This window comes from Taudactylus pleione, unplaced genomic scaffold (genome assembly GCF_031769625.1).
Source record: "Taudactylus pleione unplaced genomic scaffold, aTauple2 ptg000437l, whole genome shotgun sequence".
NCBI classification, from domain to species: domain Eukaryota; kingdom Metazoa; phylum Chordata; class Amphibia; order Anura; family Myobatrachidae; genus Taudactylus; species Taudactylus pleione.
In genome coordinates this window covers 2,849,453-2,877,025 of record NW_028284839.1, presented here as the reverse complement: position 1 = coordinate 2,877,025, position 27,573 = coordinate 2,849,453, and positions in this window count along the sequence as shown.

Genomic DNA, 27,573 nt, shown 5'->3' with positions numbered 1-27,573 from the left:
AGTACACTCCAGTCCAAACCAAAAAAAAAAATCTTTTCTGTGTTTGTGAATTGTGGGCGCAGAAGCCGCACGTTCATCAACAAAGTAGTGCCAAGCGTGCGCCTGTGTCATAAGTAAAGGGCCGGCTGGCTTGACCGTTAAAGGGTGCTGTAACCCCCAAAGTACACTCCAGTCCAAACCAAAAAAAAATTATTTTCTGTGTTTGTGAATTGTGTGCGCAGTAGCCGCACGTGCATCAACAAAGTAGTGCCAAGCGTGCGCCTGTGTCATAAGTAAAGGGCCAGCTGGCTTGACCGTTAAAGCGTGCTGTAACCCCCAAAGTACACTCCAGTCCAAACCAAAAAAAAAAAATCTTTTCTGTGTTTGTGAATTGTGGGCGCAGAAGCCGCACGTTCATCAACAAAGTAGTGCCAAGCGTGCGCCTGTGTCATAAGTAAAGGGCCGGCTGGCTTGACCGTTAAAGGGTGCTGTAACCCCCAAAGTACACTCCAGTCCAAACCAAAAAAAAATTATTTTCTGTGTTTGTGAATTGTGTGCGCAGTAGCCGCACGTGCATCAACAAAGTAGTGCCAAGCGTGCGCCTGTGTCATAAGTAAAGGGCCGGCTGGCTTGACCGTTAAAGGGTGCTGTAACCCCCAAAGTACACTCCAGTCCAAACCAAAAAAAAAATTATTTTCTGTGTTTGTGAATTGTGTGCGCAGTAGCCGCACGTGCATCAACAAAGTAGTGCCAAGCATGCGCCTGTGTCATAAGTAAAGGGCCGGCTGGCTTGACCATTAAAGGGTGCTGTAACCCCAAAGTACACTCCAGTCCAAACCAAAAAAAAATCTTTTCTGTGTTTGTGAATTGTGTGCGCAGTAGACGTACGTGCATCAACAAAGTAGTACCAAGCGTGCGCCTGTGTCATAAGTAAAGGGCCGGCTGGCTTGACCGTTAAAGGGTGCTGCAACCCCCAAAGTACACTCCAGTACAAACCAAAAAAAAAATTATTTTCTCTGTTTGTGAATTGTGTGCGCAGTAGCCGCACGTGCATCAACAAAGTAGTGCCAAGCGTGCGCCTGTGTCATAAGTAAAGGGCCGGCTGGCTTGACTGTTAAAGGGTGCTGTAACCCCCAAAGTACACTCCAGTCCAAACCAAAAAAAAAATTATTTTCTGTGTTTGTGAATTGTGTGCGCAGTAGCCGCACGTGCATCAACAAAGTAGTGCCAAGCGTGCGCCTGTGTCATAAGTAAAGGGCCGGCTGGGTTGACCGTTAAAGGGTGCTGTAACCCCCAAAGTACACTCCAGTCCAAACCAAAAAAAAAATTAATTTCTGTGTTTGTGAATTGTGTGTGCAGTAGCCGCACGTGCATAAACAAATTAGTGCCAAGCGTGCGCATGTGTCATAAGTAAAGGGCCGGCTGGCTTGACTGTTAAAGGGTGCTGTAACCCCCAAAGTTACACTCCAGTCCAAACCAAAAAAAAAATTATTTTCTGTGTTTGTGAATTGTGTGCGCAGTAGCCGCACGTGCATCAACAAAGTAGTGCCAAGCGTGCGCCTGTGTCATAAGTAAAGGGCCGGCTGGCTTGACCGTTAAAGGGTGCTGTAACCCCCAAAGAACACTCCAGTCCAAACCAAAAAAAAAATTATTTTCTGTGTTTGTGTATTGTGTGCGCAGTAGCGGCACGTGCATCAACAAAGTAGTGCCAAGTGTGCGCCTGTGTCATAAGTAAAGGGCCGGCTGGCTTGACCATTAAAGGGTGCTGTAACCCCCAAAGTACACTCCAGTTCAAACCAAAAAAAAAAATATTTTCTGTGTTTGTGAATTGTGTGCGCAGTAGCCGCACGTGCATCAACAAAGTAGTGCCAAGCGTGCGCCTGTGTCATAAGTAAAGGGCCGGCTGGCTTGACCATTAAAGGGTGCTGTAACCCCCAAAGTACACTACAGTCCAAACCAAAAAGTAATTATTTTCTGTGTTTGTGAATTGTGTGCGCAGTAGCCGCACGTGCATCAACAAAGTAGTGCCAAGCGTGCGCCTGTGTCATAAGTAAAGGGCCGGCTGGCTTGACCGTTAAAGGGTGCTGTAACCCCCAAAGTACACTCCAGTCCAAACCAAAAAAAAATTTATTTTCTGTCTTTGTGAATTGTGTGCGCAGTAGCCGCACGTGCATCAACAAAGTAGTGCCAAGCGTATGCCTGTGTCATAAGTAAAGGGCCGGCTGGCTTGACCGTTAAAGGGTGCTGTAACCCCCAAAGTACACTCCAGTCGAAACCAAAAAAAAAATTATGATTCTGTGTTTGTGAATTGTGTGCGCAGTAGCCGCACGTGCATCAACAAAGTAGTGCCAAGCGTGCGCCTGTGTCATATGTAAAGGGCCGGCTGGCTTGACCGTTAAAGGGTGCTGTAACCCCAAAGTACACTCCAGTCCAAACCAAAAAAAAATATATTTTCTGTGTTTGTGAATTGTGTGCGCAGTAGCCGCACGTGCATCAACAAAGTAGTGCCAAGCGTGCGCCTGTGTCATAAGTAAAGGGCCGGCTGGCTTGACCGTTAAAGGGTGCTGTAACCCCCAAAGTACACTCCAGTCCAAACCAAAAAAAAAATCTTTTCTGTGTTTATGAATTGTGTGCGCAGTAGACGTACGTGCATCAACAAAGTAGTACCAAGCGTGCGCCTGTGTCATAAGTAAAGGGCCGGCTGGCTTGACCGTTAAAGGGTGCTGTAACCCCTAAAGAACACTCCAGTCCAAACCAAAAAAAAAATTATTTTCTGTGTTTGTGAATTGTGTGCGCAGTAGCCGCACGTGCATCAACAAAGTAGTGCCAAGCGTGCGCCTGTGTCATAAGTAAAGGGCCGGCTGGGTTGACCGTTAAAGGGTGCTGTAACCCCCAAAGTACACTCCAGTCCAAACCAAAAAAAAAATTATTTTCTGTGTTTGTGTATTGTGTGCGCAGTAGCCGCACGTGCATCAACAAAGTAGTGCCAAGTGTGCGCCTGTGTCATAAGTAAAGGGCCGGCTGGCTTGACCATTAATGGGTGCTGTAAACCCCAAAGTACACTCCAGTCCAAACCAAAAAAAAAATTATTTTCTGTCTTTGTGAATTGTGTGCGCAGAAGCCGCACGTGCATCAACAAAGTAGTGCCAAGCGTACGCCTGTGTCATAAGTAAAGGGCCGGCTGGCTTGACCGTTAAAGGGTGCTGTAACCCCCAAAGTACACTCCAGTCGAAACCAAAAAATTTTTTACGATTCTGTGTTTGTGAATTGTGTGCGCAGTAGCCGCACGTGCATCAACAAAGTAGTGCCAAGCGTGCGCCTGTGTCATAAGTAAAGGGCCGACTGGCTTGACTGTTAAAGGGTGCTGTAACCCCCAAAGTACACTCCAGTCCAAACCAAAAAAAAATTATTTTCTGTGTTTGTGAATTGTGTGCGCAGTAGCCGCACGTGCATCAACTAAGTAGTGCCAAGCGTGCGCCTGTGTCATAAGTAAAGGGCCAGCTGGCTTGACCATTAAAGGGTGCTGTAACCCCCAAAGTTACACTCCAGTCCAAACCAAAAAAATATATATTTTCTGTGTTTGTGAATTGTGTGCGCAGTAGCCGCACGTGCATCAACAAAGTAGTGTCAAGCATGCGCCTGTGTCATAAGTAAAGGGCCCGCTGGCTTGACCGTTAAAGGGTGCTGTAACCCCCAATGTACACTCCAGTCCAAACCAAAAAAAAAATCTTTTCTGTGTTTGTGAATTGTGTGCGCAGTAGACGTATGTGCATCAACAAAGTAGAACCAAGCGTGCGCCTGTGTCATAAGTAAAGGGCCGGCTGGCTTGACCGTTAAAGGGTGCTGTAACCCCCAAAGTACACTCCAGTACAAACCAAAAAAAAAATTATTTTCTCTGTTTGTGAATTGTGTGCGCAGTAGCCGCACGTGCATCAAGAAAGTAGTGCCAAGCGTGCGCCTGTGTCATAAGTAAAGGGCCAGCTGGCTTGACTGTTAAAGGGTGCTGTAACCCCCAAAGTACACTCCAGTCCAAACCAAAAAAAAAAATATTTTCTGTGTTTGTGAATTGTGTGCGCAGTAGCCGCACGTGCATCAACAAAGTAGTGCCAAGCGTGCGCCTGTGTCATAAGTAAAGGGCCGGCTGGGTTGACCGTTAAAGGGTGCTGTAACCCCCAAAGTACACTCCAGTCCAAACCAAAAAAAAAATTATTTTCTGTGTTTGTGAATTGTGTGTGCAGTAGCCGCACGTGCATCAACAAAGTAGTGCCAAGCGTGCGCATGTGTCATAAGTAAAGGGCCGGCTGGCTTGACTGTTAAAGGGTGCTGTAACCCCCAAAGTTACACTCCAGTCCAAACCAAAAAAAAAATTATTTTCTGTGTTTGTGTATTGTGTGCGCAGTAGCCGCACGTGCATCAACAAAGTAGTGCCAAGCGTGCGCCTGTGTCATAAGTAAAGGGCCGGCTGGGTTGACCGTTAAAGGGTGCTGTAACCCCCAAAGTACACTCCAGTCCAAACCAAAAAAAAAAATATTTTCTGTGTTTGTGAATTGTGTGCGCAGTAGCCGCACGTGCATCAACAAAGTAGTGCCAAGCGTGCGCCTGTGTCATAAGTAAAGGGCCGGCTGGCTTGACCATTAAAGGGTGCTGTAACCCCCAAAGTACACTACAGTCCAAACCAAAAAGTAATTATTTTCTGTGTTTGTGAATTGTGTGCGCAGTAGCCGCACGTGCATCAACAAAGTAGTGCCAAGCGTGCGCCTGTGTCATAAGTAAAGGGCCGGCTGGCTTGACCGTTAAAGGGTGCTGTAACCCCCAAAGTACACTCCAGTCCAAACCAAAAAAAAAATTATTTTCTGTCTTTGTGAATTGTGTGCGCAGTAGCCGCACGTGCATCAACAAAGTAGTGCCAAGCGTATGCCTGTGTCATAAGTAAAGGCCCGGCTGGCTTGACCATTAAAGGGTGCTGTAACCCCCAAAGTACACTCCAGTCGAAACCAAAAAAAAAATTATGATTCTGTGTTTGTGAATTGTGTGCGCAGTAGCCGCACGTGCATCAACAAAGTAGTGCCAAGCGTGCGCCTGTGTCATAAGTAAAGGGCCGGCTGGCTTGACCGTTAAAGGGTGCTGTAACCCCAAAGTACACTCCAGTCCAAACCAAAAAAAAAAATATTTTCTGTGTTTGTGAATTGTGTGCGCAGTAGCCGCACGTGCATCAACAAAGTAGTGCCAAGCGTGCGCCTGTGTCATAAGTAAAGGGCCGGCTGGCTTGACCGTTAAAGGGTGCTGTAACCCCCAAAGTACACTCCAGTCCAAACCAAAAAAAAATCTTTTCTGTGTTTGTGAATTGTGTGCGCAGTAGACGTACGTTCATCAACAAAGTAGTACCAAGCGTGCGCCTGTGTCATAAGTAAAGGTCCGGCTGGCTTGACCGTTAAAGGGTGCTGTAACCCCCAAAGAACACTCCAGTACAAACCAAAAAAAAAATTATTTTCTGTGTTTGTGAATTGTGTGCGCAGTAGCCGCACGTGCATCAACAAAGTAGTGCCAAGCGTACGCCTGTGTCATATGTAAAGGGCCGGCTGGCTTGACCGTTAAAGGGTGCTGTAACCCCCAAAGTACACTCCAGTCCAAACCAAAAAAAAAATTATGATTCTGTGTTTGTGAATTGTGTGCGCAGTAGCCGCACGTGCATCAACAAAGTAGTGCCAAGCGTGCGCCTGTGTCATAAGAAAAGGGCCGGCTGGCTTGACTGTTAAAGGGTGCTGTAACCCCCAAAGTACACTCCAGTCCAAACCAAAAAAAAAATTATTTTCTGTTTGTGAATTGTGTGCGCAGTAGCCGCACGTGCATCAACAAAGTAGTGCCAAGCGTGCGCCTGTGTCATAAGTAAAGGGCCAGCTGGCTTGACCATTAAAGGGTGCTGTAACCCCCAAAGTACACTCCAGTCCAAACAAAAAAAATATATTTTTTCTGTGTTTGTGAATTGTGTGCGCAGTAGCCGCACGTGCATCAACAAAGTAGTGTCAAGCGTGCGCCTGTGTCATAAGTAAAGGGCCGGCTGGCTTGACCGTTAAAGGGTGCTGTAACCCCCAAAGTACACTCCAGTCCAAACCATAAAAAAAATTATTTTCTGTTTTTGTGAATTGTGTGCGCAGTAGCCGCACGTGCATCAACAAAGAATTGCCAAGCGTGCGTCTGTGTCATAAGTAAAGGGCCGGCTGGCTTGACCATTAAAGGGTGCTGTAACCCCCAAAGTACACTCCAGTCCAAACCAAAAAAAAAATCTTTTCTGTGTTTGTGAATTGTGGGCGCAGAAGCCGCACGTTCATCAACAAAGTAGTGCCAAGCGTGCGCCTGTGTCATAAGTAAAGGGCCGGCTGGCTTGACCGTTAAAGGGTGCTGTAACCCCCAAAGTACACTCCAGTCCAAACCAAAAAAAAAATTATGATTCTGTGTTTGTGAATTTTGTGCCCAGTAGCCGCACGTGCATCAACAAAGTAGTGCCAAGCGTGCGCCTGTGTCATAAGTAAAGGGCCGGCTGGCTTGACCGTTAAAGGGTGCTGTAACCCCCAAAGTAAACTCCAGTCCAAACCCCAAAAAAAATTATTTTCTGTGTTTGTGAATTGTGTGCGCAGTAGCCGCACGTGCATCAACAAAGTAGTGCCAAGCGTGCGCCTGTGTCATAAGTAAAGGGCCAGCTGGCTTGACCATTAAAGGGTGCTGTAACCCCCAAAGTACACTCCAGTCCAAACCAAAAAAATATATATTTTCTGTGTTTGTGAATTGTGTGCGCAGTAGCCGCACGTGCATCAACAAAGTAGTGTCAAGCGTGCGCCTGTGTCATAAGTAAAGGGCCGGCTGGCTTGACCGTTAAAGGGTGCTGTAACCCCCAAAGTACACTCCAGTCCAAACCAAAAAAAAAATTATTTTCTGTTTTTGTGAATTGTGTGCGCAGTAGCCGCACGTGCATCAACAAAGAAGTGCCAAGCGTGCGTCTGTGTCATAAGTAAAGGGCCGGCTGGCTTGACCATTAAAGGGTGCTGTAACCCCCAAAGTACACTCCAGTCCAAACCAAAAAAAAAAATCTTTTCTGTGTTTGTGAATTGTGGGCGCAGAAGCAGCACGTTCATCAACAAAGTAGTGTCAAGCGTGCGCCTGTGTCATAAGTAAAGGGCCGGCTGGCTTGACCGTTAAAGGGTGCTGTAACCCCCAAAGTACACTCCAGTCCAAACCAAAAAAAAATTATTTTCTGTGTTTGTGAATTGTGTGCGCAGTAGCCGCACGTGCATCAACAAAGTAGTGCCAAGCGTGCGCCTGTGTCATAAGTAAAGGGCCGGCTGGCTTGACCGTTAAAGGGTGCTGTAACCCCCAAAGTACACTCCAGTCCAAACCAAAAAAAAAAAATCTTTTCTGTGTTTGTGAATTGTGGGCGCAGAAGCTGCACGTTCATCAACAAAGTAGTGCCAAGCGTGCGCCTGTGTCATAAGTAAAGGGCCGGCTGGCTTGACCGTTAAAGGGTGCTGTAACCCCCAAAGTACACTCCAGTCCAAACCAAAAAAAAAATTATTTTCTGTGTTTGTGAATTGTGTGCGCAGTAGCCGCACGTGCATCAACAAAGTAGTGCCAAGCGTGCGCCTGTGTCATAAGTAAAGGGCCGGCTGGCTTGACCGTTAAAGGGTGCTGTAACCCCAAAGTACACTCCAGTCCAAACCAAAAAAAATAATATTTTTTGTGTTTGTGAATTGTGTGCGCAATAGCCGCACGTGCATCAACAAAGTAGTGCCAAGCGTGCGCCTGTGTCATAAGTAAAGGGCCGGCTGGCTTGACTGTTAAAGGGTGCTGTAACCCCCAAAGTACACTCCAGTCCAAACCAAAAAAAAAATTATTTTCTGTGTTTGTGAATTGTGTGCGCAGTAGCCGCACGTGCATCAACAAAGTAGTGTCAAGCGTGCGCCTGTGTCATAAGTAAAGGGCCGGCTGGGTTGACCATTAAAGGGTGCTGTAACCCCCAAAGTACACTCCAGTCCAAACCAAAAAAAAAATTATTTTCTGTGTTTGTGAATTGTGTGTGCAGTAGCCGCACGTGCATCAACAAAGTAGTGCCAAGCGTGCGCATGTGTCATAAGTAAAGGGCCGGCTGGCTTGACTGTTAAAGGGTGCTGTAACCCCCAAAGTTACACTCCAGTCCAAACCAAAAAAAAAATTATTTTCTGTGTTTGTGTATTGTGTGCGCAGTAGCCGCACGTGCATCAACAAAGTAGTGCCAAGTGTGCGCCTGTGTCATAAGTAAAGGGCCGGCTGGCTTGACCATTAAAGGGTGCTGTAACCCCCAAAGTACACTCCAGTCCAAACCAAAAAAAAAAATATTTTCTGTGTTTGTGAATTGTGTGCGCAGTAGCCGCACGTGCATCAACAAAGTAGTGCCAAGCGTGCGCCTGTGTCATAAGTAAAGGGCCGGCTGGCTTGACCATTAAAGGGTGCTGTAACCCCCAAAGTACACTACAGTCCAAACCAAAAAGTAATTATTTTCTGTCTTTGTGAATTGTGTGCGCAGTAGCCGCACGTGCATCAACAAAGTAGTGCCAAGCGTATGCCTGTGTCATAAGTAAAGGGCCGGCTGGCTTGACCGTTAAAGGGTGCTGTAACCCCCAAAGTACACTCCAGTCCAAACCAAAAAAAAAATTATTTTCTGTCTTTGTGAATTGTGTGCGCAGTAGCCGCACGTGCATCAACAAAGTAGTGCCAAGCGTATGCCTGTGTCATAAGTAAAGGCCCGGCTGGCTTGACCATTAAAGGGTGCTGTAACCCCCAAAGTACACTCCAGTCGAAACCAAAAAAAAAATTATGATTCTGTGTTTGTGAATTGTGTGCGCAGTAGCCGCACGTGCATCAACAAAGTAGTGCCAAGCGTGCGCCTGTGTCATAAGTAAAGGGCCGGCTGGCTTGACCGTTAAAGGGTGCTGTAACCCCAAAGTACACTCCAGTCCAAACCAAAAAAAAAAATATTTTCTGTGTTTGTGAATTGTGTGCGCAGTAGCCGCACGTGCATCAACAAAGTAGTGCCAAGCGTGCGCCTGTGTCATAAGTAAAGGGCCGGCTGGCTTGACCGTTAAAGGGTGCTGTAACCCCCAAAGTACACTCCAGTCCAAACCAAAAAAAAATCTTTTCTGTGTTTGTGAATTGTGTGCGCAGTAGACGTACGTTCATCAACAAAGTAGTACCAAGCGTGCGCCTGTGTCATAAGTAAAGGTCCGGCTGGCTTGACCGTTAAAGGGTGCTGTAACCCCCAAAGAACACTCCAGTACAAACCAAAAAAAAAATTATTTTCTGTGTTTGTGAATTGTGTGCGCAGTAGCCGCACGTGCATCAACAAAGTAGTGCCAAGCGTACGCCTGTGTCATATGTAAAGGGCCGGCTGGCTTGACCGTTAAAGGGTGCTGTAACCCCCAAAGTACACTCCAGTCCAAACCAAAAAAAAAATTATGATTCTGTGTTTGTGAATTGTGTGCGCAGTAGCCGCACGTGCATCAACAAAGTAGTGCCAAGCGTGCGCCTGTGTCATAAGAAAAGGGCCGGCTGGCTTGACTGTTAAAGGGTGCTGTAACCCCCAAAGTACACTCCAGTCCAAACCAAAAAAAAAATTATTTTCTGTTTGTGAATTGTGTGCGCAGTAGCCGCACGTGCATCAACAAAGTAGTGCCAAGCGTGCGCCTGTGTCATAAGTAAAGGGCCAGCTGGCTTGACCATTAAAGGGTGCTGTAACCCCCAAAGTACACTCCAGTCCAAACAAAAAAAATATATTTTTTCTGTGTTTGTGAATTGTGTGCGCAGTAGCCGCACGTGCATCAACAAAGTAGTGTCAAGCGTGCGCCTGTGTCATAAGTAAAGGGCCGGCTGGCTTGACCGTTAAAGGGTGCTGTAACCCCCAAAGCACACTCCAGTCCAAACCATAAAAAAAATTATTTTCTGTTTTTGTGAATTGTGTGCGCAGTAGCCGCACGTGCATCAACAAAGAAGTGCCAAGCGTGCGTCTGTGTCATAAGTAAAGGGCCGGCTGGCTTGACCATTAAAGGGTGCTGTAACCCCCAAAGTACACTCCAGTCCAAACCAAAAAAAAAATCTTTTCTGTGTTTGTGAATTGTGGGCGCAGAAGCCGCACGTTCATCAACAAAGTAGTGCCAAGCGTGCGCCTGTGTCATAAGTAAAGGGCCGGCTGGCTTGACCGTTAAAGGGTGCTGTAACCCCCAAAGTACACTCCAGTCCAAACCAAAAAAAAAATTATGATTCTGTGTTTGTGAATTTTGTGCCCAGTAGCCGCACGTGCATCAACAAAGTAGTGCCAAGCGTGCGCCTGTGTCATAAGTAAAGGGCCGGCTGGCTTGACCGTTAAAGGGTGCTGTAACCCCCAAAGTAAACTCCAGTCCAAACACAAAAAAAAATTATTTTCTGTGTTTGTGAATTGTGTGCGCAGTAGCCGCACGTGCATCAACAAAGTAGTGCCAAGCGTGCGCCTGTGTCATAAGTAAAGGGCCAGCTGGCTTGACCATTAAAGGGTGCTGTAACCCCCAAAGTACACTCCAGTCCAAACCAAAAAAATATATATTTTCTGTGTTTGTGAATTGTGTGCGCAGTAGCCGCACGTGCATCAACAAAGTAGTGTCAAGCGTGCGCCTGTGTCATAAGTAAAGGGCCGGCTGGCTTGACCGTTAAAGGGTGCTGTAACCCCCAAAGTACACTCCAGTCCAAACCAAAAAAAAAATTATTTTCTGTTTTTGTGAATTGTGTGCGCAGTAGCCGCACGTGCATCAACAAAGAAGTGCCAAGCGTGCGTCTGTGTCATAAGTAAAGGGCCGGCTGGCTTGACCATTAAAGGGTGCTGTAACCCCCAAAGTACACTCCAGTCCAAACCAAAAAAAAAAATCTTTTCTGTGTTTGTGAATTGTGGGCGCAGAAGCAGCACGTTCATCAACAAAGTAGTGCCAAGCGTGCGCCTGTGTCATAAGTAAAGGGCCGGCTGGCTTGACCGTTAAAGGGTGCTGTAACCCCCAAAGTACACTCCAGTCCAAACCAAAAAAAAATTATTTTCTGTGTTTGTGAATTGTGTGCGCAGTAGCCGCACGTGCATCAACAAAGTAGTGCCAAGCGTGCGCCTGTGTCATAAGTAAAGGGCCGGCTGGCTTGACCGTTAAAGGGTGCTGTAACCCCCAAAGTACACTCCAGTCCAAACCAAAAAAAAAAAATCTTTTCTGTGTTTGTGAATTGTGGGCGCAGAAGCTGCACGTTCATCAACAAAGTAGTGCCAAGCGTGCGCCTGTGTCATAAGTAAAGGGCCGGCTGGCTTGACCGTTAAAGGGTGCTGTAACCCCCAAAGTACACTCCAGTCCAAACCAAAAAAAAAATTATTTTCTGTGTTTGTGAATTGTGTGCGCAGTAGCCGCACGTGCATCAACAAAGTAGTGCCAAGCGTGCGCCTGTGTCATAAGTAAAGGGCCGGCTGGCTTGACCGTTAAAGGGTGCTGTAACCCCAAAGTACACTCCAGTCCAAACCAAAAAAAATAATATTTTTTGTGTTTGTGAATTGTGTGCGCAATAGCCGCACGTGCATCAACAAAGTAGTGCCAAGCGTGCGCCTGTGTCATAAGTAAAGGGCCGGCTGGCTTGACCGTTAAAGGGTGCTGTAACCCCCAAAGTACACTCCAGTCCAAACCAAAAAAAAAATCTTTTCTGTGTTTGTGAATTGTGTGCGCAGTAGACGTATGTGCATCAACAAAGTAGAACCAAGCGTGCGCCTGTGTCATAAGTAAAGGGCCGGCTGGCTTGACCGTTAAAGGGTGCTGTAACCCCCAAAGTACACTCCAGTACAAACCAAAAAAAAAATTATTTTCTCTGTTTGTGAATTGTGTGCGCAGTAGCCGCACGTGCATCAACAAAGTAGTGCCAAGCGTGCGCCTGTGTCATAAGTAAAGGGCCGGCTGGCTTGACTGTTAAAGGGTGCTGTAACCCCCAAAGTACACTCCAGTCCAAACCAAAAAAAAAATTATTTTCTGTGTTTGTGAATTGTGTGCGCAGTAGCCGCACGTGCATCAACAAAGTAGTGCCAAGCGTGCGCCTGTGTCATAAGTAAAGGGCCGGCTGGGTTGACCATTAAAGGGTGCTGTAACCCCCAAAGTACACTCCAGTCCAAACCAAAAAAAAAATTATTTTCTGTGTTTGTGAATTGTGTGTGCAGTAGCCGCACGTGCATCAACAAAGTAGTGCCAAGCGTGCGCATGTGTCATAAGTAAAGGGCCGGCTGGCTTGACTGTTAAAGGGTGCTGTAACCCCCAAAGTTACACTCCAGTCCAAACCAAAAAAAAAATTATTTTCTGTGTTTGTGTATTGTGTGCGCAGTAGCCGCACGTGCATCAACAAAGTAGTGCCAAGTGTGCGCCTGTGTCATAAGTAAAGGGCCGGCTGGCTTGACCATTAAAGGGTGCTGTAACCCCCAAAGTACACTCCAGTCCAAACCAAAAAAAAAAATATTTTCTGTGTTTGTGAATTGTGTGCGCAGTAGCCGCACGTGCATCAACAAAGTAGTGCCAAGCGTGCGCCTGTGTCATAAGTAAAGGGCCGGCTGGCTTGACCATTAAAGGGTGCTGTAACCCCCAAAGTACACTACAGTCCAAACCAAAAAGTAATTATTTTCTGTCTTTGTGAATTGTGTGCGCAGTAGCCGCACGTGCATCAACAAAGTAGTGCCAAGCGTATGCCTGTGTCATAAGTAAAGGGCCGGCTGGCTTGACCGTTAAAGGGTGCTGTAACCCCCAAAGTACACTCCAGTCCAAACCAAAAAAAAAATTATGATTCTGTGTTTGTGAATTGTGTGCGCAGTAGTCGCACGTGCATCAACAAAGTAGTGCCAAGCGTGCGCCTGTGTCATAAGTAAAGGGCCGGCTGGCTTGACCGTTAAAGGGTGCTGTAACCCCAAAGTACACTCCAGTCCAAACCCAAAAAAAATATTTTCTGTGTTTGTGATTTGTGTGCGCAGTAGATGCACGTTCATCAACAAAGTAGTGCCAAGCGTGCGCCTGTGTCATAAGTAAAGGGCCGGCTGGCTTGACCGTTAAAGGGTGCTGTAACCCCCAAAGTACACTCCAGTCCAAACCAAAAAAAAATTATTTTCTGTGTTTGTGAATTGTGTGCGCAGTAGCCGCACGTGCATCAACAAAGTAGTGCCAAGCGTGCGCCTGTGTCATAAGTAAAGGGCCGGCTGGCTTGACCGTTAAAGGGTGCTGTAACCCCCAAAGTACACTCCAGTCCAAACCAAAAAAAAAAAATCTTTTCTGTGTTTGTGAATTGTGGGCGCAGAAGCTGCACGTTCATCAACAAAGTAGTGCCAAGCGTGCGCCTGTGTCATAAGTAAAGGGCCGGCTGGCTTGACCGTTAAAGGGTGCTGTAACCCCCAAAGTACACTCCAGTCCAAACCAAAAAAAAAATTATTTTCTGTGTTTGTGAATTGTGTGCGCAGTAGCCGCACGTGCATCAACAAAGTAGTGCCAAGCATGCGCCTGTGTCATAAGTAAAGGGCCGGCTGGCTTGACCGTTAAAGGGTGCTGTAACCCCAAAGTACACTCCAGTCCAAACCAAAAAAAATAATATTTTTTGTGTTTGTGAATTGTGTGCGCAATAGCCGCACGTGCATCAACAAAGTAGTGCCAAGCGTGCGCCTGTGTCATAAGTAAAGGGCCGGCTGGCTTGACCGTTAAAGGGTGCTGTAACCCCCAAAGTACACTCCAGTCCAAACCAAAAAAAAAATCTTTTCTGTGTTTGTGAATTGTGTGCGCAGTAGACGTATGTGCATCAACAAAGTAGAACCAAGCGTGCGCCTGTGTCATAAGTAAAGGGCCGGCTGGCTTGACCGTTAAAGGGTGCTGTAACCCCCAAAGTACACTCCAGTACAAACCAAAAAAAAAATTATTTTCTCTGTTTGTGAATTGTGTGCGCAGTAGCCGCACGTGCATCAACAAAGTAGTGCCAAGCGTGCGCCTGTGTCATAAGTAAAGGGCCGGCTGGCTTGACTGTTAAAGGGTGCTGTAACCCCCAAAGTACACTCCAGTCCAAACCAAAAAAAAAATTATTTTCTGTGTTTGTGAATTGTGTGCGCAGTAGCCGCACGTGCATCAACAAAGTAGTGCCAAGCGTGCGCCTGTGTCATAAGTAAAGGGCCGGCTGGCTTGACCATTAAAGGGTGCTGTAACCCCCAAAGTACACTCCAGTCCAAACCAAAAAAAAAATTATTTTCTGTGTTTGTGAATTGTGTGTGCAGTAGCCGCACGTGCATCAACAAAGTAGTGCCAAGCGTGCGCATGTGTCATAAGTAAAGGGCCGGCTAGCTTGACTGTTAAAGGGTGCTGTAACCCCCAAAGTTACACTCCAGTCCAAACCAAAAAAAAAATTATTTTCTGTGTTTGTGTATTGTGTGCGCAGTAGCCGCACGTGCATCAACAAAGTAGTGCCAAGTGTGCGCCTGTGTCATAAGTAAAGGGCCGGCTGGCTTGACCATTAAAGGGTGCTGTAACCCCCAAAGTACACTCCAGTCCAAACCAAAAAAAAAAATATTTTCTGTGTTTGTGAATTGTGTGCGCAGTAGCCGCACGTGCATCAACAAAGTAGTGCCAAGCGTGCGCCTGTGTCATAAGTAAAGGGCCGGCTGGCTTGACCATTAAAGGGTGCTGTAACCCCCAAAGTACACTACAGTCCAAACCAAAAAGTAATTATTTTCTGTCTTTGTGAATTGTGTGCGCAGTAGCCGCACGTGCATCAACAAAGTAGTGCCAAGCGTATGCCTGTGTCATAAGTAAAGGGCCGGCTGGCTTGACCGTTAAAGGGTGCTGTAACCCCCAAAGTACACTCCAGTCCAAACCCAAAAAAAAATTATGATTCTGTGTGTGTGAATTGTGTGCGCAGTAGTCGCACGTGCATCAACAAAGTAGTGCCAAGCGTGCGCCTGTGTCATAAGTAAAGGGCCGGCTGGCTTGACCGTTAAAGGGTGCTGTAACCCCAAAGTACACTCCAGTCCAAACCAAAAAAAAATATTTTCTGTGTTTGTGAATTGTGTGCGCAGTAGCCGCACGTGCATCAACAAAGTAGTGCCAAGCGTGCGCCTGTGTCATAAGTAAAGGGCCGGCTGGCTTGACCATTAAAAGGGTGCTGTAACCCCCAAAGTACACTCCAGTCCAAACCAAAAAAAAAATCTTTTCTGTGTTTGTGAATTGTGTGCGCAGTAGACGTACGTTCATCAACAAAGTAGTACCAAGCGTGCGCCTGTGTCATAAGTAAAGGGCCGGCTGGCTTGACCGTTAAAGGGTGCTGTAACCCCCAAAGAACACTCCAGTACAAAAAAATTATTTTCTGTGTTTGTGAATTGTGTGCGCAGTAGCCGCACGTGCATCAACAAAGTAGTGCCAAGCGTACGCCTGTGTCATATGTAAAGGGCCGGCTGGCTTGACCGTTAAAGGGTGCTGTAAACCCCAAAGTACACTCCAGTCCAAACCAAAAAAAAAATTACGATTCTGTGTTTGTGAATTGTGTGCGCAGTAGCCGCACGTGCATCAACAAAGTAGTGCCAAGCGTGCGCCTGTGTCATAAGTAAAGGGCCGGCTGGCTTGACTGTTAAAGGTTGCTGTAACCCCCAAACTACACTCCAGTCCAAACCAAAAAAAAATTATGATTCTGTGTTTGTGAATTGTGTGCGCAGTAGCCGCACGTGCATCAACAAAGTAGTGCCAAGCGTGCGCCTGTGTCATAAGTAAAGGGCCGGCTGGCTTGACCGTTAAAGGATGCTGTAACCCCCAAAGTACACTCCAGTCCAAACCAAAAAAAAAATTATTTTCTGTGTTTGTGAATTGTGTGCGCAGTAGCCGCACGTGCATCAACAAAGTAGTGCCAAGCGTGCGCCTGTGTCATAAGTAAAGGGCCAGCTGGCTTGACCATTAAAGGGTGCTGTAACCCCCAAAGTACACTCCAGTCCAAACCAAAAAAATATATATTTTCTGTGTTTGTGAATTGTGTGCGCAGTAGCCGCACGTGCATCAACAAAGTAGTGTCAAGCGTGCGCCTGTGTTATAAGTAAAGGGCCGGCTGCTTGACAGTTAAAGGGTGCTGTAACCCCCAAAGTACACTCCAGTCCAAACCATAAAAAAAATTATTTTCTGTTTTTGTGAATTGTGTGCGCAGTAGCCGCACGTGCATCAACAAAGAAGTGCCAAGCGTGCGTCTGAGTCATAAGTAAAGGGCCGGCTGGCTTGACCATTAAAGGTGCTGTAACCCCCAAAGAACACTCCAGTCCAAACCAAAAAAAAAATCTTTTCTGTGTTTGTGAATTGTGGGCGCAGAAGCCGCACGTTCATCAACAAAGTAGTGCCAAGCGTGCGCCTGTGTCATAAGTAAAGGGCCGGCTGGCTTGACCGTTAAAGGGTGCTGTAACCCCCAAAGTACACTCCAGTCCAAACCAAAAAAAAAAATTATGATTCTGTGTTTGTGAATTGTGTGCCCAGTAGCCGCACGTGCATCAACAAAGTAGTGCCAAGCGTGCGCCTGTGTCATAAGTAAAGGGCCAGCTGGCTTGACCATTAAAGGGTGCTGTAACCCCCAAAGTACACTCCAGTCCAAAACAAAAAAAAAAAATCTTTTCTGTGTTTGTGAATTGTGGGCGCAGAAGCCGCACGTTCATCAACAAAGTAGTGCCAAGCGTGCGCCTGTGTCATAAGTAAAGGGCCGGCTGGCTTGACCGTTAAAGGGTGCTGTAACCCCCAAAGTACACTCCAGTCCAAACCAAAAAAAAAATTATTTTCTGTGTTTGTGAATTGTGTGCGCAGTAGCCGCACGTGCATCAACAAAGTAGTGCCAAGCATGCGCCTGTGTCATAAGTAAAGGGCCGGCTGGCTTGACCGTTAAAGGGTGCTGTAACCCCAAAGTACACTCCAGTCCAAACCAAAAAAAAAAATATTTTCTGTGTTTGTGAATTGGGTGCGCAGTAGCCGCACGTGCATCAACAAAGTAGTGCCAAGCGTGCGCCTGTGTCATAAGTAAAGGGCCAGCTGGCTTGACTGTTAAAGGGTGCTGTAACCCCCAAAGTACACTCCAGTCCAAACCCAAAAAAAAATCTTTTCTGTGTTTGTGAATTGTGTGCGCAGTAGACGTACGTGCATCAACAAAGTAGTACCAAGCGTGCGCCTGTGTCATAAGTAAAGGGCCGGCTGGCTTGACCGTTAAAGGGTGCTGTAACCGCCAAAGTACACTCCAGTACAAACCAAAAAAAAAATTATTTTCTCTGTTTGTGAATTGTGTGAGCAGTAGCCGCACGTGCATCAACAAAGTAGTGCCAAGCGTGCGCCTGTGTCATAAGTAAAGGGCCGGCTGGCTTGACCGTTAAAGGGTGCTGTAACCCCCAAAGTACACTCCAGTCCAAACCAAAAAATAAATTATTTTCTGTGTTTGTGAATTGTGTGCGCAGTAGCCGCACGTGCATCAACAAAGTAGTGCCAAGCGTGCGCCTGTGTCATAAGTAAAGGGCCGGCTGGGTTGACCGTTAAAGGGTGCTGTAACCCCCAAAGTACACTCCAGTCCAAACCAAAAAAAAAATTATTTTCTGTGTTTGTGAATTGTGTGTGCAGTAGCCGCACGTGCATCAACAAAGTAGTGCCAAGCGTGCGCCTGTGTCATAAGTAAAGGGCCGGCTGGCTTGACCGTTAAAGGGTGCTGTAACCCCCAAAGTACACTCCAGTCCAAACCATAAAAAAAAATATTTTCTGTTTTTGTGAATTGTGTGCGCAGTAGCCGCACGTGCATCAACAAAGAAGTGCCAAGCGTGCGTCTGTGTCATAAGTAAAGGGCCAGCTGGCTTGACCATTAAAGGGTGCTGTAACCCCCAAAGTACACTCCAGTCCAAACCAAAAAAAAAATCTTTTCTGTGTTTGTGAATTGTGGGCACAGAAGCCGCACGTTCATCAACAAAGTAGTGCCAAGCGTGCGCCTGTGTCATAAGTAAAGGGCCGGCTGGCTTGACCGTTAAAGGGTGCTGTAACCCCCAAAGTACACTCCAGTCCAAACCAAAAAAAAAATTATGATTCTGTGTTTGTGAATTGTGTGCCCAGTAGCCGCACGTGCATCAACAAAGTAGTGCCAAGCGTGCGCCTGTGTCATAAGTAAAGGGCCGGCTGGCTTGACCGTTAAAGGGTGCTGTAACCCCCAAAGTAAACTCCAGTCCAAACCAAAAAAAAAATTATTTTCTGTGTTTGTGAATTGTGTGCGCAGTAGCCGCACGTGCATCAACAAAGTAGTGCCAAGCGTGCGCCTGTGTCATAAGTAAAGGGCCAGCTGGCTTGACCATTAAAGGGTGCTGTAACCCCCAAAGTACACTCCAGTCCAAGCCAAAAAAAAATATATTTTCTGTGTTTGTGAATTGTGTGCGCAGTAGCCGCACGTGCATCAACAAAGTAGTGCCAAGCGTGCGCCTGTGTCATAAGTAAAGGGCCAGCTGGCTTGACCGTTAAAGGGTGCTGTAACCCCCAAAGTACACTCCAGTCCAAACTAAAAAAAAATCTTTTCTGTGTTTGTGAATTGTGTGCTCAGTAGACGTACGTGCATCAACAAAGTAGTACCAAGCGTGCGCCTGTGTCATAAGTAAAGGGCCGGCTGGCTTGACCGTTAAAGGGTGCTGTAACCCCCAAAGAACACTCCAGTACAAACCAAAAAAAAAATTATTTTCTGTGTTTGTGAATTGTGTGCGCAGTAGCCGCACGTGCATCAACAAAGTAGTGCCAAGCGTGCGCCTGTGTCATACGTAAAGGGCCGGCTGGCTTGACCGTTAAAGGGTGCTGTATCCCCCAAAGTACACTCCAGTCCAAACCAAAAAAAAAAATATTTTCTGTGTTTGTGAATTGTGTGCGCAGTAGCCGCACGTGCATCAACAAAGTAGTGCCAAGCGTGCGCCTGTGTCATAAGTAAAGGGCCGGCTGGCTTGACCATTAATGGGTGCTGTAAACCCCAAAGTACACTCCAGTCCAAACCAAAAAAAAAATTATTTTCTGTCTTTGTGAATTGTGTGCGCAGTAGCCGCACGTGCATCAACAAAGTAGTGCCAAGCGTACGCCTGTGTCATAAGTAAAGGGCCGGCTGGCTTGACCGTTAAAGGGTGCTGTAACCCCCAAAGTACACTCCAGTCGAAACCAAAAAAAAAATTACGATTCTGTGTTTGTGAATTGTGTGCGCAGTAGCCGCACGTGCATCAACAAAGTAGTGCCAAGCGTGCGCCTGTGTCATAAGTAAAGGGCCGACTGGCTTGACTGTTAAAGGGTGCTGTAACCCCCAAAGTACACTCCAGTCCAAACCAAAAAAAAAATTATTTTCTGTGTTTGTGAATTGTGTGCGCAGTAGCCGCACGTGCATCAACTAAGTAGTGCCAAGCGTGCGCCTGTGTCATAAGTAAAGGGCCGGCTGGCTTGACCATTAAAGGGTGCTGTAACCCCCAAAGTACACTCCAGTCCAAACCAAAAAAAAAATTATGATTCTGTGTTTGTGAATTGTGTGCGCAGTAGCCGCACGTGCATCAACAAAGTAGTGCCAAGCGTGCGCCTGTGTCATAAGTAAAGGGCCAGCTGGCTTGACCATTAAAGGGTGCTGTAACCCCCAAAGTACACTCCAGTCCAAACCAAAAAAAAATATATTTTCTGTGTTTGTGAATTGTGTGCGCAGTAGCCGCACGTGCATCAACAAAGTAGTGTCAAGCGTGCGCCTGTGTCATAAGTAAAGGGCCGGCTGGCTTGACCGTTAAAGGGTGCTGTAACCCCCAAAGTACACTCCAGTCCAAACCATAAAAAAAATTATTTTCTGTTTTTGTGAATTGTGTGCGCAGTAGCCGCACGTGCATCAACAAAGAAGTGCCAAGCGTGCGTCTGTGTCATAAGTAAAGGGCCGGCTGGCTTGACCATTAAAGGGTGCTGTAACCCCCAAAGAACACTCCAGTCCAAACCAAAAAAAAAATCTTTTCTGTGTTTGTGAATTGTGGGCGCAGAAGCCGCACATTCATCAACAAAGTAGTGCCAAGCGTGCGCCTGTGTCATAAGTAAAGGGCCGGCTGGCTTGACCGTTAAAGGGTGCTGTAACCCCCAAAGTACACTCCAGTCCAAACCAAAAAAAAAATTATGATTCTTTGTTTGTGAATTGTGTGCCCAGTAGCCGCACGTGCATCAACAAAGTAGTGCCAAGCGTGCGCCTGTGTCATAAGTAAAGGGCCAGCTGGCTTGACCATTAAAGGGTGCTGTAACCCCCAAAGTACACTCCAGTCCAAACCAAAAAAAAATATATTTTCTGTGTTTGTGAATTGTGTGCGCAGTAGCCGCACGTGCATCAACAAAGTAGTGTCAAGCGTGCGCCTGTGTCATAAGTAAAGGGCCGGCTGGCTTGACAGTTAAAGGGTGCTGTAACCCCCAAAGTACACTCCAGTCCAAACCATAAAAAAAATTATTTTCTGTTTTTGTGAATTGTGTGCGCAGTAGCCGCACGTGCATCAACAAAGAAGTGCCAAGCGTGCGTCTGTGTCATAAGTAAAGGGCCGGCTGGCTTGACCATTAAAGGGTGCTGTAACCCCCAAAGAACACTCCAGTCCAAACCAAAAAAAAAATCTTTTCTGTGTTTGTGAATTGTGGGCGCAGAAGCCGCACGTTCATCAACAAAGTAGTGCCAAGCGTGCGCCTGTGTCATAAGTAAAGGGCCGGCTGGCTTGACCGTTAAAGGGTGCTGTAACCCCCAAAGTACACTCCAGTCCAAACCAAAAAAAAAATTATGATTCTTTGTTTGTGAATTGTGTGCCCAGTAGCCGCACGTGCATCAACAAAGTAGTGCCAAGCGTGCGCCTGTGTCATAAGTAAAGGGCCAGCTGGCTTGACCATTAAAGGGTGCTGTAACCCCCAAAGTACACTCCAGTCCAAACCAAAAAAAAATATATTTTCTGTGTTTGTGAATTGTGTGCGCAGTAGCCGCACGTGCATCAACAAAGTAGTGTCAAGCGTGCGCCTGTGTCATAAGTAAAGGGCCGGCTGGCTTGACCGTTAAAGGGTGCTGTAACCCCCAAAGTACACTCCAGTCCAAACCAAAAAAAAAATTATTTTCTGTTTTTGTGAATTGTGTGCGCAGTAGCCGCACGTGCATCAACAAAGAAGTGCCAAGCGTGCGTCTGTGTCATAAGTAAAGGGCCGGCTGGCTTGACCATTAAAGGGTGCTGTAACCCCCAAAGTACACTCCAGTCCAAACCAAAAAAAAAAATCTTTTCTGTGTTTGTGAATTGTGGGCGCAGAAGCCACACGTTCATCAACAAAGTAGTGCCAAGCGTGCGCCTGTGTCATAAGTAAAGGGCTGGCTGGCTTGACCGTTAAAGGGTGCTGTAACCCCCAAAGTACACTCCAGTCCAAACCAAAAAAAAATTATTTTCTGTGTTTGTGAATTGTGTGCGCAGTAGCCGCACGTGCATCAACAAAGTAGTGCCAAGCGTGCGCCTGTGTCATAAGTAAAGGGCCGGCTGGCTTGACCGTTAAAGGGTGCTGTAACCCCCAAAGTACACTCCAGTCCAAAACAAAACAAAAAATCTTTTCTGTGTTTGTGAATTGTGGGCGCAGAAGCCGCACGTTCATCAACAAAGTAGTGCCAAGCGTGCGCCTGTGTCATAAGTAAAGGGCCGGCTGGCTTGACCGTTAAAGGGTGCTGTAACCCCCAAAGTACACTCCAGTCCAAACCAAAAAAAAAATTATTTTCTGTGTTTGTGAATTGTGTGCGCTGTAGCCGCACGTGCATCAACAAAGTAGTGCCAAGCATGCGCCTGTGTCATAAGTAAAGGGCCGGCTGGCTTGACCGTTAAAGGGTGCTGTAAACCCAAAGTACACTCCAGTCCAAACCAAAAAAAAAAAAAATTTCTGTGTTTGTGAATTGTGTGCGCAGTAGCCGCACGTGCATCAACAAAGTAGTGCCAAGCGTGCGCCTGTGTCATAAGTAAAGGGCCAGCTGGCTTGACCGTTAAAGGGTGCTGTAACCACCAAAGTACACTCCAGTACAAACCAAAAAAAAAATTATTTTCTCTGTTTGTGAATTGTGTGCGCAGTAGCCGCACGTGCATCAACAAAGTAGTGCCAAGCGTGCGCCTGTGTCATAAGTAAAGGGCCGGCTGGCTTGACCATTAAAGGGTGCTGTAACCCCCAAAGTACACTCCAGTCCAAACCAAAAAATAAATTATTTTCTGTGTTTGTGAATTATGTGCGCAGTAGCCGCACGTGCATCAACAAAGTAGTGCCAAGCGTGCGCCTGTGTCATAAGTAAAGGGCCGGCTGGGTTGACCGTTAAAGGGTGCTGTAACCCCCATAGTAAACTCCAGTCCAAACCAAAAAAAAAATTATTTTCTGTGTTTGTGAATTGTGTGTGCAGTAGCCGCACGTGCATCAACAAAGTAGTGCCAAGCGTGCGCCTGTGTCATAAGTAAAGGGCCGGCTGGCTTGACCGTTAAAGGGTGCTGTAACCCCCAAAGTACACTCCAGTCCAAACCATAAAAAAAATTATTTTCTGTTTTTGTGAATTGTGTGCGCAGTAGCCGCACGTGCATCAACAAAGAAGTGCCAAGCGTGCGTCTGTGTCATAAGTAAAGGGCCGGCTGGCTTGACCATTAAAGGGTGCTGTAACCCCCAAAGTACACTCCAGTCCAAACCAAAAAAAAAATCTTTTTTGTGTTTGTGAATTGTGGGCACAGAAGCCGCACGTTCATCAACAAAGTAGTGCCAAGCGTGCGCCTGTGTCATAAGTAAAGGGCCGGCTGGCTTGACCGTTAAAGGGTGCTGTAACCCCCAAAGTACACTCCAGTCCAAACCATAAAAAAAATTATTTTCTGTTTTTGTGAATTGTGTGCGCAGTAGCCGCACGTGCATCAACAAAGAAGTGCCAAGCGTGCGTCTGTGTCATAAGTAAAGGGCCGGCTGGCTTGACCATTAAAGGGTGCTGTAACCCCCAAAGTACACTCCAGTCCAAACCAAAAAAAAAATCTTTTCTGTGTTTGTGAATTGTGGGCACAGAAGCCGCACGTTCATCAACAAAGTAGTGCCAAGCGTGCGCCTGTGTCATAAGTAAAGGGCCGGCTGGCTTGACCGTTAAAGGGTGCTGTAACCCCCAAAGTACACTCCAGTCCAAACCAAAAAAAAAATTATGATTCTGTGTTTGTGAATTGTGTGCCCAGTAGCCGCACGTGCATCAACAAAGTAGTGCCAAGCGTGCGCCTGTGTCATAAGTAAAGGGCCAGCTGGCTTGACCATTAAAGGGTGCTGTAACCCCCAAAGTACACTCCAGTCCAAAACAAAAAAAAAAAATCTTTTCTGTGTTTGTGAATTGTGGGCGCAGAAGCCGCACGTTCATCAACAAAGTAGTGCCAAGCGTGCGCCTGTGTCATAAGTAAAGGGCCGGCTGGCTTGACCGTTAAAGGGTGCTGTAACCCCCAAAGTACACTCCAGTCCAAACCAAAAAAAAAATTATTTTCTGTGTTTGTGAATTGTGTGCGCAGTAGCCGCACGTGCATCAACAAAGTAGTGCCAAGCATGCGCCTGTGTCATAAGTAAAGGGCCGGCTGGCTTGACCGTTAAAGGGTGCTGTAACCCCAAAGTACACTCCAGTCCAAACCAAAAAAAAAAATATTTTCTGTGTTTGTGAATTGGGTGCGCAGTAGCCGCACGTGCATCAACAAAGTAGTGCCAAGCGTGCGCCTGTGTCATAAGTAAAGGGCCAGCTGGCTTGACTGTTAAAGGGTGCTGTAACCCCCAAAGTACACTCCAGTCCAAACCCAAAAAAAAATCTTTTCTGTGTTTGTGAATTGTGTGCGCAGTAGACGTACGTGCATCAACAAAGTAGTACCAAGCGTGCGCCTGTGTCATAAGTAAAGGGCCGGCTGGCTTGACCGTTAAAGGGTGCTGTAACCGCCAAAGTACACTCCAGTACAAACCAAAAAAAAAATTATTTTCTCTGTTTGTGAATTGTGTGCGCAGTAGCCGCACGTGCATCAACAAAGTAGTGCCAAGCGTGCGCCTGTGTCATAAGTAAAGGGCCGGCTGGCTTGACCGTTAAAGGGTGCTGTAACCCCCAAAGTACACTCCAGTCCAAACCAAAAAATAAATTATTTTCTGTGTTTGTGAATTGTGTGTGCAGTAGCCGCACGTGCATCAACAAAGTAGTGCCAAGCGTGCGCCTGTGTCATAAGTAAAGGGCCGGCTGGCTTGACCGTTAAAGGGTGCTGTAACCCCCAAAGTACACTCCAGTCCAAACCATAAAAAAAATTATTTTCTGTTTTTGTGAATTGTGTGCGCAGTAGCCGCACGTGCATCAACAAAGAAGTGCCAAGCGTGCGTCTGTGTCATAAGTAAAGGGCCAGCTGGCTTGACCATTAAAGGGTGCTGTAACCCCCAAAGTACACTCCAGTCCAAACCAAAAAAAAAATCTTTTCTGTGTTTGTGAATTGTGGGCACAGAAGCCGCACGTTCATCAACAAAGTAGTGCCAAGCGTGCGCCTGTGTCATAAGTAAAGGGCCGGCTGGCTTGACCGTTAAAGGGTGCTGTAACCCCCAAAGTACACTCCAGTCCAAACCAAAAAAAAAATTATGATTCTGTGTTTGTGAATTGTGTGCCCAGTAGCCGCACGTGCATCAACAAAGTAGTGCCAAGCGTGCGCCTGTGTCATAAGTAAAGGGCCGGCTGGCTTGACCGTTAAAGGGTGCTGTAACCCCCAAAGTAAACTCCAGTCCAAACCAAAAAAAAAATTATTTTCTGTGTTTGTGAATTGTGTGCGCAGTAGCCGCACGTGCATCAACAAAGTAGTGCCAAGCGTGCGCCTGTGTCATAAGTAAAGGGCCAGCTGGCTTGACCATTAAAGGGTGCTGTAACCCCCAAAGTACACTCCAGTCCAAGCCAAAAAAAAATATATTTTCTGTGTTTGTGAATTGTGTGCGCAGTAGCCGCACGTGCATCAACAAAGTAGTGCCAAGCGTGCGCCTGTGTCATAAGTAAAGGGCCAGCTGGCTTGACCGTTAAAGGGTGCTGTAACCCCCAAAGTACACTCCAGTCCAAACTAAAAAAAAATCTTTTCTGTGTTTGTGAATTGTGTGCTCAGTAGACGTACGTGCATCAACAAAGTAGTACCAAGCGTGCGCCTGTGTCATAAGTAAAGGGCCGGCTGGCTTGACCGTTAAAGGGTGCTGTAACCCCCAAAGAACACTCCAGTACAAACCAAAAAAAAAATTATTTTCTGTGTTTGTGAATTGTGTGCGCAGTAGCCGCACGTGCATCAACAAAGTAGTGCCAAGCGTGCGCCTGTGTCATACGTAAAGGGCCGGCTGGCTTGACCGTTAAAGGGTGCTGTAACCCCCAAAGTACACTCCAGTCCAAACCAAAAAAAAAAATATTTTCTGTGTTTGTGAATTGTGTGCGCAGTAGCCGCACGTGCATCAACAAAGTAGTGCCAAGCGTGCGCCTGTGTCATAAGTAAAGGGCCGGCTGGCTTGACCATTAATGGGTGCTGTAAACCCCAAAGTACACTCCAGTCCAAACCAAAAAAAAAATTATTTTCTGTCTTTGTGAATTGTGTGCGCAGTAGCCGCACGTGCATCAACAAAGTAGTGCCAAGCGTACGCCTGTGTCATAAGTAAAGGGCCGGCTGGCTTGACCGTTAAAGGGTGCTGTAACCCCCAAAGTACACTCCAGTCGAAACCAAAAAAAAAATTACGATTCTGTGTTTGTGAATTGTGTGCGCAGTAGCCGCACGTGCATCAACAAAGTAGTGCCAAGCGTGCGCCTGTGTCATAAGTAAAGGGCCGACTGGCTTGACTGTTAAAGGGTGCTGTAACCCCCAAAGTACACTCCAGTCCAAACCAAAAAAAAAATTATTTTCTGTGTTTGTGAATTGTGTGCGCAGTAGCCGCACGTGCATCAACTAAGTAGTGCCAAGCGTGCGCCTGTGTCATAAGTAAAGGGCCGGCTGGCTTGACCATTAAAGGGTGCTGTAACCCCCAAAGTACACTCCAGTCCAAACCAAAAAAAAAATTATGATTCTGTGTTTGTGAATTGTGTGCGCAGTAGCCGCACGTGCATCAACAAAGTAGTGCCAAGCGTGCGCCTGTGTCATAAGTAAAGGGCCAGCTGGCTTGACCATTAAAGGGTGCTGTAACCCCCAAAGTACACTCCAGTCCAAACCAAAAAAAAATATATTTTCTGTGTTTGTGAATTGTGTGCGCAGTAGCCGCACGTGCATCAACAAAGTAGTGTCAAGCGTGCGCCTGTGTCATAAGTAAAGGGCCGGCTGGCTTGACCGTTAAAGGGTGCTGTAACCCCCAAAGTACACTCCAGTCCAAACCATAAAAAAAATTATTTTCTGTTTTTGTGAATTGTGTGCGCAGTAGCCGCACGTGCATCAACAAAGAAGTGCCAAGCGTGCGTCTGTGTCATAAGTAAAGGGCCGGCTGGCTTGACCATTAAAGGGTGCTGTAACCCCCAAAGTACACTCCAGTCCAAACCAAAAAAAAAATTATGATTCTTTGTTTGTGAATTGTGTGCCCAGTAGCCGCACGTGCATCAACAAAGTAGTGCCAAGCGTGCGCCTGTGTCATAAGTAAAGGGCCAGCTGGCTTGACCATTAAAGGGTGCTGTAACCCCCAAAGTACACTCCAGTCCAAACCAAAAAAAAATATATTTTCTGTGTTTGTGAATTGTGTGCGCAGTAGCCGCACGTGCATCAACAAAGTAGTGTCAAGCGTGCGCCTGTGTCATAAGTAAAGGGCCGGCTGGCTTGACAGTTAAAGGGTGCTGTAACCCCCAAAGTACACTCCAGTCCAAACCATAAAAAAAATTATTTTCTGTTTTTGTGAATTGTGTGCGCAGTAGCCGCACGTGCATCAACAAAGAAGTGCCAAGCGTGCGTCTGTGTCATAAGTAAAGGGCCGGCTGGCTTGACCATTAAAGGGTGCTGTAACCCCCAAAGAACACTCCAGTCCAAACCAAAAAAAAAATCTTTTCTGTGTTTGTGAATTGTGGGCGCAGAAGCCGCACGTTCATCAACAAAGTAGTGCCAAGCGTGCGCCTGTGTCATAAGTAAAGGGCCGGCTGGCTTGACCGTTAAAGGGTGCTGTAACCCCCAAAGTACACTCCAGTCCAAACCAAAAAAAAAATTATGATTCTTTGTTTGTGAATTGTGTGCCCAGTAGCCGCACGTGCATCAACAAAGTAGTGCCAAGCGTGCGCCTGTGTCATAAGTAAAGGGCCAGCTGGCTTGACCATTAAAGGGTGCTGTAACCCCCAAAGTACACTCCAGTCCAAACCAAAAAAAAATATATTTTCTGTGTTTGTGAATTGTGTGCGCAGTAGCCGCACGTGCATCAACAAAGTAGTGTCAAGCGTGCGCCTGTGTCATAAGTAAAGGGCCGGCTGGCTTGACCGTTAAAGGGTGCTGTAACCCCCAAAGTACACTCCAGTCCAAACCAAAAAAAAAATTATTTTCTGTTTTTGTGAATTGTGTGCGCAGTAGCCGCACGTGCATCAACAAAG